The sequence below is a fragment of the Pinus tabuliformis genome, chromosome 1_1 (assembly GCF_031772625.1).
Source record: "Pinus tabuliformis cultivar Carrire ecotype Pingquan chromosome 1_1, CPIR1, whole genome shotgun sequence".
In the NCBI taxonomy this organism is placed as follows: domain Eukaryota; kingdom Viridiplantae; phylum Streptophyta; class Pinopsida; order Pinales; family Pinaceae; genus Pinus; species Pinus tabuliformis.
Window position 1 is genome coordinate 709,230,764 of NC_142297.1, and position 17,388 is coordinate 709,248,151.

Sequence of the window (17,388 nt, forward strand, 5' to 3'; positions counted from 1 at the left end):
ACGGAAACTGGGCATATACGGAAGATGTGCGCATATACGGAAACTGGGCATATACGGAAGATGTGCGCATATACGGAAACTGGGCATATACGGAAGGTGTGGGCATATACGAAAGATGTGCGCATATACGGAAACTGGGCATATACGGAAGATGTGCGCATATACGGAAAATGGGCATATACGGAAGATGTGCGCATATACGGAAGATGTGTGCATATACGGAAACTGGGCATATACGGAAGATGTGCGCATATACGGAAATTGGGCATATACGGAAGATGTCGCATATACGGAAACTGGGATGTGCGCATATACGGAAACTGGGCATATACGGAAGATGTGTGCATATACGGAAACTGGGCATATACGGAAGATGTGCGCATATACGGAAACTGGGCATATACGGAAGATATGTGCATGCCTTTCGATTATGCACGTCGTTCGTGTATCTGCATTGTATACGCGCAAATTCAATATACAGAAATTGCGCATGTACGGAAACTGTGCATATACGGAAGCTATGCGCGTGTCTTCCGTATATGCACAATTTCCGTATATGCCCAATTTCTGTATATGGAATTTGCGCATTTGCGATGCAGATACACGAACGACGTGCATATACAGAAGGTATGTACATACAAGAAAGTTAGGGATATACGGAAGACATGGACATGTCTTCCGTATATGCCCAGTTTCCGTATATGCGCACATCTTCCCTATATGCACAGTTTCCGTATATGCACAATTTCTGTATATGGAATTTGTACACATCTTCGTTTATGTTATAGAAACTGCTCATATACGAAAACTGTGCATATACGGAAGATGTGCGTGTGTCTTCCGTATATGCAGAATTTGCGCATATACGGAAACTATGCATACACGGAAGACACGCGCATATCTTCCATATATGCCCAGTTTCCGTATATGCGCACATCTTCCGTATATGCACAGTTTCCGTATATGCAGAGTTTCAATAAAGGTTAAAGAGGTTAAATAACAAGTACATGTTTATTAAATGGGTTGATTCTCACATGTAAAATCTATGGAATATGAACATAAACTATAAACTATAATTCATATGTAAAGAAATAAATGAATATTCTAGGGTCGAGGATGTGAAAATATATTTAAGTTGTCATATTTTTTTCGATATATATTTTGTTTATACTTAAGAGTCGTTATTGTATGGTAGCTTATGATAAAAATATCTATGGTTACATATTTGTTAAGAGACTTTGTAAGAATATTTTTAAAGTGATATTGGATTGTAATGTGTGGTTATTGTTTTTTATCTAGTATCAAGTTAGAAAGGCATATGTATTTTTAGACAGATTAATCTTGAGGTGCGAGGTATAAGTCTTAAGATTACATTTTAAACATCAAATAAGATATAAATATATAAGTAACTTAACTTATAAACTTGATAATTTGTAAATAATAAAAGAAAAATCTATTACAACTATTCATCAAAAGTAATGTAACAATTTCTGTATATGGAATCCGGGCATATACGGAAGATATGCGCATGTCTTCCGTATATGCCCAATTTCCGTATATGCGCATATCTTCCGTATATGCACAATTTCCGTATATGCCCAATTTCCGTATATGCGCATATCTTCCGTATATACAGAAGACATGCGCATATCTTCCGTATATGCGCATATTTCCGTATATGCGCATGCATCTTCCGTATACACGGAAGACATGCGCATATCTTCCGTATACGCCCAATTTCCGTATATGCTCACATCTTCCGTATATGCACAGTTTCCGTATATGTGCAATTCCTGTATACGGAAATTGGGCATATACAGAAATTGGGCATATACGGAAATTGTGCATATGCGCATATCTTCCGTATATGCCCAGTTTCCGTATATGCACATTTTCTGTATATGGAATCTGCGCATATACAGAAGACATGCGTATGTCTTCCGTATATGCGCATCTCTTCCATATATGCCCAATTTCCGTATACAGGAATTGCGCATATACGGAAACTGTGCATATACGGAAGATGTGCGCATATGCGCATCTCTTCCGCATATCATCATATCTCTTTTCTGAAGATTCGATAGATTTCAGTGGTCATCATCATCATCATATATATAATTTTTCATGGTTTAAATTGCATTTTTGAATGTATAAATGGATTCAACTCTTTGAAAATCCCTTTGAGCACTAGGATTACATAGATTACACAAAGTAAATTTACAATTTAACAAGTTTTTGATAAATCAATCTCAAATGACCCAAAAAAATACCCGAAAAAGAGCTAAAACATAGAATAGTGGTAATACTTAAAATGTTTTAACCAAAATAAATTATATTTTCAATTATTGAAATATTTTAACCGAAAAAATTTATTTTTTCAAGGTGTTTATATGATAAATACATATATATTTTAAATATATGTAATATGTATATATTTGACATTGAAATATATACTTCATAAGTTCATTAAAATATTTGTTATAAATTCTATTTTCCATGTCAAAATGTTTTTGCAATCTTGATTATTAGTAAATAATTTTTGAAATAAACATCAAATCACTCAACTCTCCATATTGAAATATTTAATTTATAACCTATATATATATATATATATATATATGGTTGTGTTATCAATATTTTTTAAATGCCAGAAATTTAAAATTAAAAAAAATACATAGATCTCTAATTATTCTAGGAAATAACTAAATTTTTTATTCTCATTTACTACATTTTTCAAGTTGAAATATTTTTTATACATATTTTTTTTTCGACTTTATTTATCTACATGTATAAAGTTGATAATGCAGATATTAAGATAGTTTATTCAAGTTTTATATTGGAATATTTTTAAAGAATGTAAGAATTATGCATTTTACACACACATATATATGACACTTTCTTTTTGTAAAATTGATACAAATTATGTTATTTCACATGAACATCTAAATATTTTGTTTTTGGTTAAGAGTGAGCGAAATATTTTTACTACATCTCTTTCATATAGGGTTGTAATATTAACAACAAACTTAGCTAAGAGAGAGTGAGATTATTGATGTTTTTAATTAAAACTTTTAAAATTGATATAATATTATGTTATTTCACATGAGCAACCAAATATTTTATTTTTTTGTTAAGAGTGAGTAAAATATTTTTACTATATCTCTTTCATATGGGGTTGTGATATCAACAACAAACTTAGCTAAGAGAGAGTGAGATTATTATGTTTTTTAATGTTTTTAATTAAAACTAACCAAATATGTATAATTTTTTTTTGTTTTTAATTACGTCCAACATTGTTTATTATTTAGAATATATATATATATATATACTTTTCTTGCTGAGAAAAATTTATACCTCTATCGTAGTATGAGCCTCTTTGCACAACTATTATATCATTATAATGACTTTGAGTTGTGTTTTTAATTAACCGTATTCCTTGAAAATTGTAGAGCTTACCTTAGATAATATATAAAAAGTAAAAGCAAATCTTCTTAATATTTTTTTTTTTTGTAAATTTGACAGTTCTACATCTTCATCATGTCCAATATATTAATTTAACACGGCGGGTAATTGAAGCAGTGTTTTAACAGAGCACTTGATCACCGTTTATCCAAGATGAGTAAACCAAATCTTCTTAAATTTTAGTGGAGTTGTAAATTGAAAAAAAAAAATATTCAAATTTAACATTACATTAATTTATTTATTTCAATTTAATATTACGTATATGTAAATCACTTGTTTATGTAATTTTTTTATTGCCGGCCTATACTATTCAATTTTTATAAAACAATGTTTTAAAGAAAAGACTTGAATATCAAAACCAAAATTCACAGTTTGGAGGTTTGAAATTAATGGAATTCACATTTTTGGATTCCAAATACATACTTTTATCCATCGATATTTCCACTCTCAAAAATCAATATTTCACTTTAGAATATTAACCATTTCAAAATTATAATTTACAACTTTTAACTTTATACTTCCTTACTATTTCAATTGTAATTTTATTTTGGTAATCTTAATATTCCCTCTTCTCCAATCACACCCTTAACCCCATAAAACAAAAAAAAATCAATAAAGGTTAAAGAGGTTAAATAACAAGTACATGTTTATTAAATGGGTTGATTCTCACATGTAAAATCTATGGAATATGAACATAAACTATAAACTATAATTCATATGTAAAGAAATAAATGAATATTCTAAGGTTGAGGATGTGAAAATATATTTAAGCTTTCATATTTTTTTCGATATATATTTTGTTTATACTTAAGAGTCGTTGTTGTATGGTAGCTTATGATAAAAATATCTACGATTACATATTTATTAAGAGACTTGGTAAGAATATTTTTAAAGCGATATTGGATTGTAATGTGTGGTTATTGTTTTTTTATCTAGTATCAAGTTTGAAAGGCATATGTATTTTTAGACAGATTAATCTTGAGGTGCGAGGTATAAGTCTTAAGATTACATTTTAAACATCAAATAAGATATAAATATAAAAGTAACTTAACTTATAAACTTGATAATTTGTAACTAATAAAAACAAAATCCGTTACAACTATTCATCAAAAAGTAATGTAACATTGATAGAATATAACATCGCATCCACATAAGGATTTAAAATTCAATGAAGATGTTGTCATAAACACAAATATAAATTTATGTATTTTTTATTCAAAATAGGTCCAACTATACATGTTTCTTTTTTACAAAATAGAACTTCATTTCCAACATAAATAATGGAATCTCATGCCCATCAATGACATAATGGAAAAACAACATCATGATCGATCTACCGTATGGGTCTATAAGTCACCCTCGTCCCATGAGGCACTCCCAGGTGGATTTCCAAATTGATGTCTCTGCAAAAAATTACAATAATCAATTAGTTGTAAAAATTGAAAGGCATATAATCAATTTCATTAATTCATGATGATATTTTGATCAAATACTCATTCTCACCGTGAGGATTTGAGGCAATGGAGAAGACAACCCTTCCTGGGTAGATGGCGGAGCACTTGGTGACGGATATAGGCATGGTTCAGGGGCGCTGGATAAAGGCATGGTGGATGTGAAATAGGGAAAAGGTAGTGGGTGCGGGCGACGATACACCCCCACCGGTTGTACAATAGTGGGAATCACTGTAGGCCGGGGGATTAACCTAGGGGGGGAAATTGGAATGTTAAGGGTGGACGATTGAAAAAATGAGAATGGTGGATGATTGAAGGGTAGGGGTGAGCATTGGGAAGGTATTACAGAGGTGGTTATAGGCATGGAAGAATTTATGGAGGAAAAAGGTGGTGGGTGTGGGCGATGATACATCTTAATTGGTTCAACAATAGGGGGGAGCACCCTTGGGGAGGATATTGGGGTGTTAATCGCTGAAGCAGTGTTCCCAATGCTAGATCTTTTTTCAGTAGCATGTTCATCGAATAAACGAATTCGACAACTTGGAATGTTGTGAGATGTGGGTCCCTCAGCTGTAACAATAAAAATAGTTCATATAGTCATGCAAATGTGTTGAACATGATAATATATCGCATTTAACGTAAAACAATGCATAGCATGAAATTTCCATACCAATATTGGGTATAATAGAATCTTGAATTATCTCAGGCGCGTGGTCCACATTTCCTTGTTTTTGAGAAGATGACTCCAATTGTTCATCCATTCTTTTTTTCCTTGCATGAACTCGTCCAACCCTTTCAAATTGTAGAATATTTGTCCCTGATTTTGACTTGCGACCACATCGCCTCTTTTTATTTACTGGACTCAAGAAACTATGTTTTCTCTTGGTGGTGATCTTGGATGGAGTTATAGTATTGAAAAACATTTTGTTGTATTCTTGACATGCTTTGTCAACCAAGTTGTTCAATGCATATGCCTGTTCCAAATTTGTAGGTATTATGGATCTCAATTTCTCAAGAGTTGATGAGTTAACACGTTTCATCTCATCGTGTTCAGAGAATGCACTATCTTGTCGTACATTGGTCGATTCAACATTGTATGAGAAATTCTCTAAATTATCAATGCTTGTTTCATTATGATAATTCAGATTGGGAGGAGAATCAAAGCATGGCAAAAGCTCTGTTTGGATTTCTGGGACCAATATAGGTGTTTCATTCAAATCAAATAAAATTCTAGGCCTTTCTGTCATGGGATCAGTGACACCAGGTGCTACATTTTCACCCAAAATAGTGTTACTCACTAACATCTCAACTTTCAATACATGTTTACAGATATTTCCATTTAGGGCCCAATTGCAATTGCAGAAGTGTAGATTAGAACCCTTATATATGACATTGTACCAAATGTCACGAGTATCCTTATTTTGGCTACGAACCCAGTAGTCATTACTCTTTTCATCAGGCACACAATCTTCATTTGGGATTTTCTTAGCTCTACACTTGGATGAATTCAGTTGTTCCTGTATTTTTCTGGGTCGTACAAAACCGGCTTCTTTTAAACGGTGCATATGATTGTAAAATAATACAACCTTTGTCAACAAAACATAGATTAACCAATCAACCCTTCTGTGGCATGCATTGTTCTTCTCACATAGGTACCTTTCCTTGATATACCGATGGTAAGATTCAATGGCGTTGTTCGTATCTTGATTTGAATGTGGAAAATTTCTGTATGCTTTTGCCCACATATCTGTAGAAAGAAATTTATTAGTTATATATTAATAAGTATACATATGACATGAAAAATAGAGTCATTAAAACCACCAATAAGAAGCTTACATATTTTGTTGTTGGATAGCCAAGTATTTCTAAAATATTCCAAAAATCTTTTTTGTTCACTGAATTCTTCAAATAAGCTTTCAACTTTCTTTCGCACAGATTCATCATCTTTACACATGTGCATGATTTCACCTAATCCACGAAAAATGCGTATTTGGTTTTCCCTCCCTTTGACCTTGTTTCCAACATTTTTCAACCATGCACGACGAACATGCCACACACATAATAATACTTTGCACTTGATTGCAGACGTGCAATAACATAATTTTTAGAGAGATTATACATTAACAATATTTTTTATGCCTCTTATAAAAATAATAAACACATCACCTCAATGCTTCAATTTCAGCAGTAGCATCATCCGTGATGAAGGCAAGAACATGCCAATCTGGTCGCTCTTTGTTTCCAATTGCAAGTAAGGCCAACATCCATTTAGAAAGATCAGCTATAGTATTGCGTGATGATATCACCCAAGCTATTGGAACCCCATTGTGATGTTCGTCGAAAACCATTAAGGTGTAAAGTTGATACTGCATTACAAAAAATATGCATAATTATATTTATATAAGATACATGCATTAATATGAGGTTAAATAAATGAATCGGATTTAGGATAAATATGTACTCACCCCGTACTTATTTGTACTAAAGGTTGAATCCATTGAGATAATATTATTGTGAGAGTATTTCAGCATCATTGAACACATCCACTTTGTTTGTATGCCTATAATAAAAGGGATATTTTCAACAAGATCTTGTTTTTGGTAGAAGAAAAAACTCTCTGGGTTTTCCTTGTACCAGCACTCCACACTCTTTGGATCACTTTGATCTTTAACATACTCTAGCCTTATGATATCATTGTAAATGTTACTTATATCTTTTTTTGTCATGTAGGTATCTCGAGGCTTCCCTGTGTATAACTCACCAGATCCATCCTTCACATCAGAGATGAACTTGTCCCATATCATTGTAACATTAAAACCTCTTTTAACGAAATGTTGGACACTAGATCGCATATCCCAACTTAAATGTGGTGCATAATTGAATCTCATGGGCCTACCGATTGCATCTGTCCCATGACAAATAACATTGGATTTATCAATATGTCTACATGCAGTATATGTTATTACAGCATCATCTGGTCTCATTTGAAGTCGTCGCACAAAGAAGTGACATTGGCAACCAACTTTAATACTTTCATGTCGATTGCGGTTTGTCTTTGGATCTGATGATGCACTCCTAATTATCCTTGTTGACTGTGGGCCATATGAACACCAATAACTGTACGTAAAAAAATTACTACAAATTAGATATAATATTTATGCATATTGAAAAAATTATACGTATCTTGAAAAAGCATATAGAGACTCACACACTGTACTCCAGGTATGTTGAGTAATTGGTGCGTGTGATATCCTCTATTCCTCTACTTCGATGTTTCTTAAGAAGAAATCGAGTGGGTGCACTTTCATTTGATTCCTCTCCACTTATGAAATCATCAAGTCGACAATATGGAATCACCGCAACTTGGTCCCCCCCAATCTCTGTCCATGTTAAGTCTTCTGCTGAAAATTGTATCATATCTTCTGGGTCTTCAACTTCCAACTCGTTAATCTTCCCCCACTTATTCATTCTTAAAATACCTGTACAAATTGCATTGAAAATAATTTAGTTTGAGTAAATATTATGGTCTTGATCAATGCATAGCGTACTAAACATGGAAGTCTCATTTTTAAGTAAATATTTTATACTTTTCACGTAAACCACTTTGGGATTAAGTAATATTCAGGGGATCTTAGATGACATTGTACGATAAGTAAGATATTAATAAGCTTAAATATCTCTGACAAGTTTAGACTAACCATGTACAGAGAAAATTTTAAGAACCCCTCCTAAATTTATATATATAATAAATGGGCGAATCTCCATGTTATATAGGAAAAATGGAAGGCCATTTTATCAATAATATAATATGTATATATAATTTTTTGGCGAATCTCTCACCAGGCATGGCGAATATTTTACTCAATTATAAAATCTTGTGTTTATTGAATACACAAATGAAATCATTGCATTTCTTTAAAATATCTTTTGAAATCAAAATTACCGAAATTACATATCGATAACCTAGTGGGTGTAGGATAAAATTCACCCATGTCATTCACAGAAAACATGAGAAAAAACCTAATACTATATATAAAACCAATAAAAATTCAAATTCATCACTTCTAGGGACCTCGTAACCACCCTGCCAATACACAAGTATGTTCCTATTTGCAGTTAGAAAAATTACCCAAATTACAATCTGTTTACTCCAGCATATGTTGGAAAGTTATAGAAGGATGACTAGTGCAATAGCAATCAAACTAGAAGGAAGATTTTCGGTGATAACTCTTTCTACCCTTGGTGAATCCGGAACACTAGAAGTAGGAGTAACAGGTTCAGATACGTCAGGTTCTTCGCCTATATCACTAGCAGATGAAAAACTACCAGTAAGCTCTGAAACTGCAACAGCTTCAGGATTATAACCTGTTTCTAAACCTTGGTAATCCGGATGAACTACCACTGAAGACTGTCCTTCTTCAGGTGAACCTCCTTCTTCAGGTGAACCTACTCTACTGCCACTAGGATTTACAAGGACTTTCCAACCTTCGAAATGACTCGGGACCTCTTCGGGAGGTTGGCCTCGAAGTCTACGAGACCTCCTCAACAAATCGGCCACAGTGACAACTTCAGGAGATTTGCCCCGACTGGTAGGGGACTGTCTCGGTAATTCAGCCACAGTTAAAAACTTTTAAACTACTGCACACGCAGACAAAGTAAAAACTCAAATCAAACCACCTAAAGTCTCTAAAGAACCAAACAAATTTGAATCAGATGCCTAAAGAATCTAGGGCGTCAAACCATACGCAAACAGTAACCTTCCAGACCGAAAACACTAGTTGGTGATGAAATCCAACGTCGTCGAATTCAGTGCAGAAGTGGTGGGTGAAACAGTTACCCCGGCAACTTGCTTAATGAATAGACTGGACCAAGTTCCTCCACTTTTAACCGTCTCGAGTGAAGTGAACCCCCCAGAAAATCCAAGTGAGTCTAGCCGACGTCTGTTCCAGGTACAGTGGGATCTTCCCTCCACCGTCACCTTGGGTAGAGCCCTAAAGATTATGGTCACTAAGGTCACCAACAGCAACAAATACACCTGGGGGAACAGTCTACGATCCGATACACACGCAAGGGCAGAGTAGCAAGCTCAATCCCCTTGCCGGCTCCTTGATAATAATCCAAGGTTTACCGACAAGTGACCCCAGGCTCCTCGACAATAATTCGAGGTTTACCGTTTGTAGTACGTGTATATCTGGCATCGTTCCCAATGAAGGAGGATTGATCCCCTCACTGGTTCGGACACGATCTCGTGCTTCTCCTTTAAGAGGAGCTTTCCCAGAGCGTAATTGTAACAATTGGATTTATCCTACCACAAGATGAGCTACTTGTTTGGTTTTACTGTCTTGGAGAGTTAATTACTCTCCTACTCTAAGACACTAGCCTGATCTATATTGGTGTTTCAGAGCCCTAGTAAATAAAAAGTTACTACGTCAATTTTACTTTAAGCGTTAATTTTATGGTTGTTGTTTAAGTCAAAAGGTAGTGGAAATGAAACTGAATGGTGTGTAGACTCGACTCAGATCCACTAAAAAAAGCACCTAGGATAATTTAAACTATTTTGCCTTTTTCAATGAATATCCTAACTAAGAGAGTTGAGAGAATGCAAAATTTATAAAATGACAACTTTCGTAGCAAAGACAATCAAAGAAACAATCTCTTTATCTTTTCCGACGCATACAACTCATGACCACTAATTATCTCACGAAAATTTCCTTTCTCTTTCAAAAACTCCAAACACTACTTAAAGCAAACTTTTTCCAAAAGAATTTTTATATTTTTCCTATACTAAGAAAACATATAAAACTATTTTATCAAAAATCAATTTTAACAAATCTATGAAAATCAAAGCAATTTTACTTAAAAGCAAACTTAAAAGTAAATTACCTAAAAACAAAATCAATGAGGAAAAAAGCTTATCAAATGTGATTCTAGGATGTTTTACTCGATCAAAATGCAATCAAGGATCAGTTCGTACAGAATTACAAACTAATCAAAAACAAAAACCGAAATCTTTTTGTCCTTTTTCTCAAGAATGAAATTCAAGGCTTTAAACAACAAACTTTCTCGAAATTTGCAAAGAGATGACACAAAGGTAGGTCTCTCACAAAGGCAGATCTTATCAAAGGTCCGACTCCTAAGAAGATCCGACTCCTAAGAAGGTCTGACTCCTAAGAAGGTCCTTTTCAAATTCGTCTAGTTACACTAAATTATGTTTGTTCCTTACCTGCAAATAAAATAATGTGTGGTTGATGGGCCACTTACTTCCTTCCTATTACACTATGTGAGCCTAAAAAGGGAGATAAAAAACTGAGTGCTTTGAGAAAGATTTCAGATGCAAGCCCAGGATCGTCTAAAAGACGCAAGGGAAGCAGGGGCTACTCCCTTTCTTTAATAACACCAGTTCCTAGTCCCAATGCTAATGAAGTAAAGATGCTTTGGTTAGTAAAAAATATGAGGGAATTATGGGCCACTTACTCCTTTGCTAATTAAGCTATGTGACTTGGTAAAATAGCAACACAAATTGAAAAAATGTGTGGATTATGGCCACTTACTTTTCCCCTTAATTAAGCTATGTGTGAAATGTAAAAATTTTAAAGTAAAGGCTAAGTAATTGCCCTACTAATATTGATTATTAAAACAATCCGAACTATATGGAAAAAAATTGCAGAGGTGAAGGCAATTCACTAAAGTTTGCCAGTCACCCACTAAAGAAAAATTACAATGATTGTTTTTGTTCTCTGTAAACCGTGGGGTTAGGCTCTGCACAAGCGAGCAAATCGTGTGTCAATCTGCAAGAAAATGATAAGTGTTAAGCCAAATTATAGATATTAGGAGAGAGAATGATTATAAGCAATATGCATTATCAATGTTCTAAATTTAAACTTATATGATTAAAGAACAACGTATTTTATAAATGATACTATACTATAAATAATTTGACTAAAATTTACAATCTCACTAAAACAAATTAGTATTGAAGAACAAAATTTATTTATACATTCAAAAATATAATTTACCCAATAAAAAATTGCATTATAAAAATTTTGAATATAATTTAATAAAAAACCTACAATCTTATAAAAAAAAAAAATCATTAAATTTTAGGCAAAAAAATAAAATAAATTAATTATTATCTTCACCCACAATTATAACTATGTACATTAACCCTTATAGGCATATCTACTACCTTCCCTCCAATACCATGGTCATTAAACTCATTTTTGAGGACTCATTTTTTAGGACAGTACTCCTTTTCAACAACTGCACCTATATTATAATTTAGTTGGGTTGGGATGAAAGTTGGGGCGCTTTACCTTTGGTCTCAACTATAACCGTGTACATTAACACTTACAACCATATTTGCAACTTTCTTTGAAACACCCTGCACATTAAACTGATTTACCGAGCAAGCATTCCTTTTCAGAAACTGGAAGTAATATTATACTTTAGCTGGGATGGGCGGCTCTTGGAAAATAAAAAAGAGGGATTAGATATTATAGTTAATTTATAATTTAGATTAGTTGATGATGAGATATATGGTTAAGATATTGTTTATAATTTTTTTTTTACTAAATTTGTGTTTCACTTAGACTTATATCAAACAGATATAAACACGCCCCCCAACACACACACACATATATATATATTTACATATATATACCAAGTGCTAAAAACAAGTGTGGCATTTACAACTAAAACAAACAAAAGAAATATGTCTTATGTTTGTTCGAATTCCATTGCTGGGACGTTCGGTATCCTCGTTTTAAAAGGTGCCATATAAAAGCAAAGGTATTTATTTAGAAGGATGACAAAATATTTTCCAATACCACTGTTGCGTTTATGAAGTGGCATCCACAAATCTAGTTGAGCTACGTCAGTATATTCGCTGAAAGAACAGAGTTAGCAAAATAGGTGAATTCAGTAATATTCAAGCCACTCTGTTACCTTCCCTATCTACAGTCCAGTAAGCTTAATCTATCTCAAACTCTGTTCGACAAACAATGCAATATAACTGTTTAATATTTTGATTTAATTTTAATAATCTAATTTATTATATAACTTGAGTTTTTAAAAGTATAAATAAATTTGGCGCATCTAGAAATTTACATTCATAAACTATAGCTATTAAATTCAAATTCAGATTTGATTACTAAAAAATTAGACTATCTAAAACCCAATAACAAAAACAATTGAAAGTGTACATCTTATAGATATTCAAATATATAAAAAATAAATAAAATTAACATCGTTTTAAATTAATGAACTATATTCACACAGTTTGAAAAACACAATTTGTCTTACTCCAAAGAAGACACGGTAGAGATGCCTAATTATAATGTTCCTATCATTGCCGGAAAACAAGGCATTTTTTATGAAGTTAAAATATAACATTCTCTCGGATTTTCATAGAAAATTGAGAATATTTCGATGTTACATAATTTGAGAACTATTATTCAAGTGGCAATTTGGTAAACATAAACAAATTGCTATTTATTTGTTGATAAACAAATAAAACAAAATATTTAAAATAAAATAAAAAATTGCAATTACTTCGTTTAAGGACAACTTGATCTACTTCGGATTCCATTTGAAGCTATAGCTACAACTAAAAAGATTGGCAATAGCTTACCAACCAAATTCAATTTGTTAAACATAAACAAATTGCTATTTATTTGTCGATAAACAAATAAAACAAAATATTTAAAATAAAATAAAAAATAGCAATTACTTCATCTAAGGACAACTGGATCTACTTCGGATTCCATTTGAAGCTATAACTATAGCTAAAAAGATTGGCAATAACTTACCAACCAAATTCAATTTGGCTTAACAAAAGGTAAGGCAAGCATATATTAGTTTAGTATTTCAAGTGGCTGTGGGTTTAGTAGGCGGAGGTATTGAAACTTGAATTTTATGAAGCATATTAAATTTAAAGTTTAGGTAGCCTTAGATAATTGTAGGAAGGCTTGATATTGAAATTAACAGGTTTTTAATTAAGGTTAAAATTTCTCTGTATTTATCTCTAGAGTAGAAATTTATTTAACCATTACCAAAACAGTGTCAAATTTTTTTGTAATAGTCTATCAGAAATAAATCTCTCTTATTGAATTCCATAACATTATCATGATTTTGCATTATTTCTCAATCCTTGTAATTCCTATTATCTAACTTGATAATAGCTATCATGAAAATGCAGGAAATGCAATTTTTTTTTTACAATCATGGCCATATAAAACTTATAGTTCTTTTTTATAATTTTATTAATATAATTTATTTTTTTCTTACAATCTTTTTATATAATGAATTATATAAATATCGTTAAACTCATCATAGAATTTAGGTAAAGAATTATAAAATTATAAAAAGAAACAACTCGTAAAATTTAATAATTTTAATAATTACCTTTTTAATTTTGGACAATCTTTTATAGTATTTAACAAAGGAGGAATTGCACACTATGAATCCTTACTATCCTATCCATGTTGTAGAGGGGGGAAAAATTGTTCAAATTTCTAGCACTGTTCTATTGATTGCTCCTACTGATGGGGATGAACAAAAATGAGTCTAATCCTATATCCAATATAATTCTATGTATAGTATTCAAAACTATCAATGTAAAAAGTGTATGTATGAATTTGGGGTAATACATTGAAAAATTGAAGGCACTGTTCTTTCTCTTGTAAACTTCACTTGATTTGTCTGTAGATCTTCCAGTGTACCATCCACCATAGTTGTAACTTTTAGTGCCAAAAGTAACCCAAAAATGTCTTTGCACCATCCACACTAGGGAAATAAGGTGGTTCAAAATATATCTGACGTAGGGCATCACAAGCACCTAGATATGATGGACCCTTCATTTCAGTGCTACCCATGGTTGTTACTACCAGCTGTTGATATGAGAAGAAAAACCTTTTCACCGCGGCTTCTATTGCCTGGAAGGCGAACAGAACATGTATTGTTGCAACATGGTAATCACCTGAAGTGTTATGTGAGCGCAGTCCATGTGAATGAAACAAATGCATAAGTGCCTCATGGAGCCTTGGTCCACCCTTTGGATCAGCCTCAACACCGATGACTTTGGGCACCAGATGCCTTAGTTCCTTGCATGCATTTGTAAGGTCTCTAAGGGGGGCAAACCGAAGGCAATATGCGCCTGCAAGCGTACTAGTGCTGCTAATTGCCAACTGGTGTTTAAGGCAAAGGAAATCATCAGGGTCCATCACTAGAAGAAAATTCACAATTTCTGTGAGCATGTTCCACATCCTTTCAACCATCCAACAGTCTTTGGATGCTCCTACGAAATCCCCAGAGTCTATTCTTTCATATACTCTCTGCAACAATTCTTGGCCTACAAATACCCAGGCCTCAAAGATCTGGAGGACATTGCAAAGTTTGGCATCTTCTAGATTATGGAACTGTTTATGTTGTTTTAAAGAGTGCAAATATCTTGGCTTGCAGATTCTATCATATTCAAGAAGAGGCTTACCTGACATATTTGGTTCCCCTAGACCTAAAGTGAAGGGAGTCCTCTGCATATGGCCTTCAATGGCAAGCCATATTCTAGAAACCATAGCTTCAGCGCTTTTCCATCTACCCAAACGAGGAAGTAAGCTCTCTTCACTTGTTCTGCTAACCACAGGTAAAGCACCAGGTCTCTGCCATACCTCATGGAAAACTTTCCTAGCAAGAATACCACTACTTACTGACAACTGAAGAGTGGGAACCTGCTTGTCATTTTCACAAATCATTGAAATCAACTCAATCTGGGAACTAATTAAGGATTCAAGCCTTCTCTTCCATTCCTCTTTGTCAATGTAAGTCCTTGTGTCACAGAGGACAGACGGAACAAACCGAAAAGTAATCTCCAATGACTGTAAGGCAGCCTTTACCAACCCCTCTCTAGACCAACCAGGCCATTCCTTGAATTTCCACATGGCACTAAGCTCGGGGAGATGCACATACTGCTCGTAACCCGCACACTCCATGGGGGAGGGCTCTATGGACTCTTCAACAAAGGAAAAATAAGATGCCATTTATTTACAGGACATATTTTTTCCCTGCAAACATAACCAGGAGAGTAAAGACACTAATGCTCTCCATATACCATAATCTAAAAAGAACAACATAATAATAGAATAAACACTAAAATCCATTTTAAACACTAAAATTTTGAAAACTGGAATAGAATAAAATGTTCTTAAATCCTTGATATATTTAAAAAGTTATATATAATATGTTACTGGATAGAAAGCATATCTATTTGTTGCAACTCAACTTTTTCTGTAGACGATAAAAACTTAACACATAAATTATCTTGCGGTTGCCGAGCCTCACTTATAAGCCTTATGACTTCTCCCTTGCCCAATTTAGTGACACGCTTAAAATTTTCGCATCCTTGGGCTCTCCAAGTAGAATTCTATCGGGGATGTCCAGTTAAGAGAACTATGGCCAACAATTTAATTAGGAACAACCTCAACCTAGCATGGCGGTGTTAATGCCGTTATGACTACACAGAGATCCGGAAATAATCCCAACACCAGAAAAGAATCAATAGAAGGGTATAATCAGTTCATATCGGAACTGAGTTAATCTAATGGAAACAATGCAAAACATGGCCTATATCGATGTGAGACACAAACTACCTGTTGTGATATATGTAAGCCGTGGAATTTTCTCTAATCTAGCAGAAGGACATGGTGCATCGATCTTCAAATCGATAAAATTAGAGGTGATAGGAGGGCGCTCTATTGAATGGCCGTGCCATATTGCATTTTCTATGTTTTTAGTATCGTCTTATGAAGAAGATTTTTGATACGGTAATAAATTCTGTAAGTTTTGTTTCTTTATATTCAGTGGCCCTTTTTAGACTGGTTACAGGAATAGTTCTGAACATTGTGTATGTGGATGGGAAGCTTAGTATATCTTTTTATTTTGGCAAATATGGGAGAGATATGAATAGCATGTACTAGTTTTTATTTTCTAATATAAAGTTAATATTTTTCTCTTTATCGAAGAATAAAATTGTGAATTTAAATTATCTAAATAATTTTTCTAATGTATAAATAGATTTAGTGTTTTATTAAAAGACAATTGAAATACCTAATTTATGCAAATTATATCACTGAAACATGGAATGTTAAGAACTATCAAATTTGAAAATTAAGATTCTAAGAAGTCCCAAATTTCCATGAGAATAATTACCCTAAAGAAGACAAAAAAAACATCCGATAATTAAAATTACATGAACTTTTTTTTTTGAGATAATTAAATAAAACTGAAATATTTCCAAGATTTCATGGATAAAATTGAAGTAAACCCATTATTCTCATTTTTACCCCTAAATAAATATGAGATCTACCTTCAAAATAAAAATATAAACATGACACATAATTTGAACAAATTTTATTTTCGAAGAATAATGGATAAACTGAAAATAATGGGGAACTGAACTGATTTGATTTGATAACAGTTACGA

The 17,388-nt window shown here is 33.1% G+C and overlaps 1 pseudogene; it reads right to left on the bottom strand.

Annotated features, from left to right (window-relative positions):
• Window positions 1–14,653: 14,653 nt before the first annotated feature.
• Window positions 14,654–15,946, bottom strand: LOC149215492 (nematode resistance protein-like HSPRO2 pseudogene; annotated as a pseudogene).
• Window positions 15,947–17,388: the final 1,442 nt, after the last annotated feature.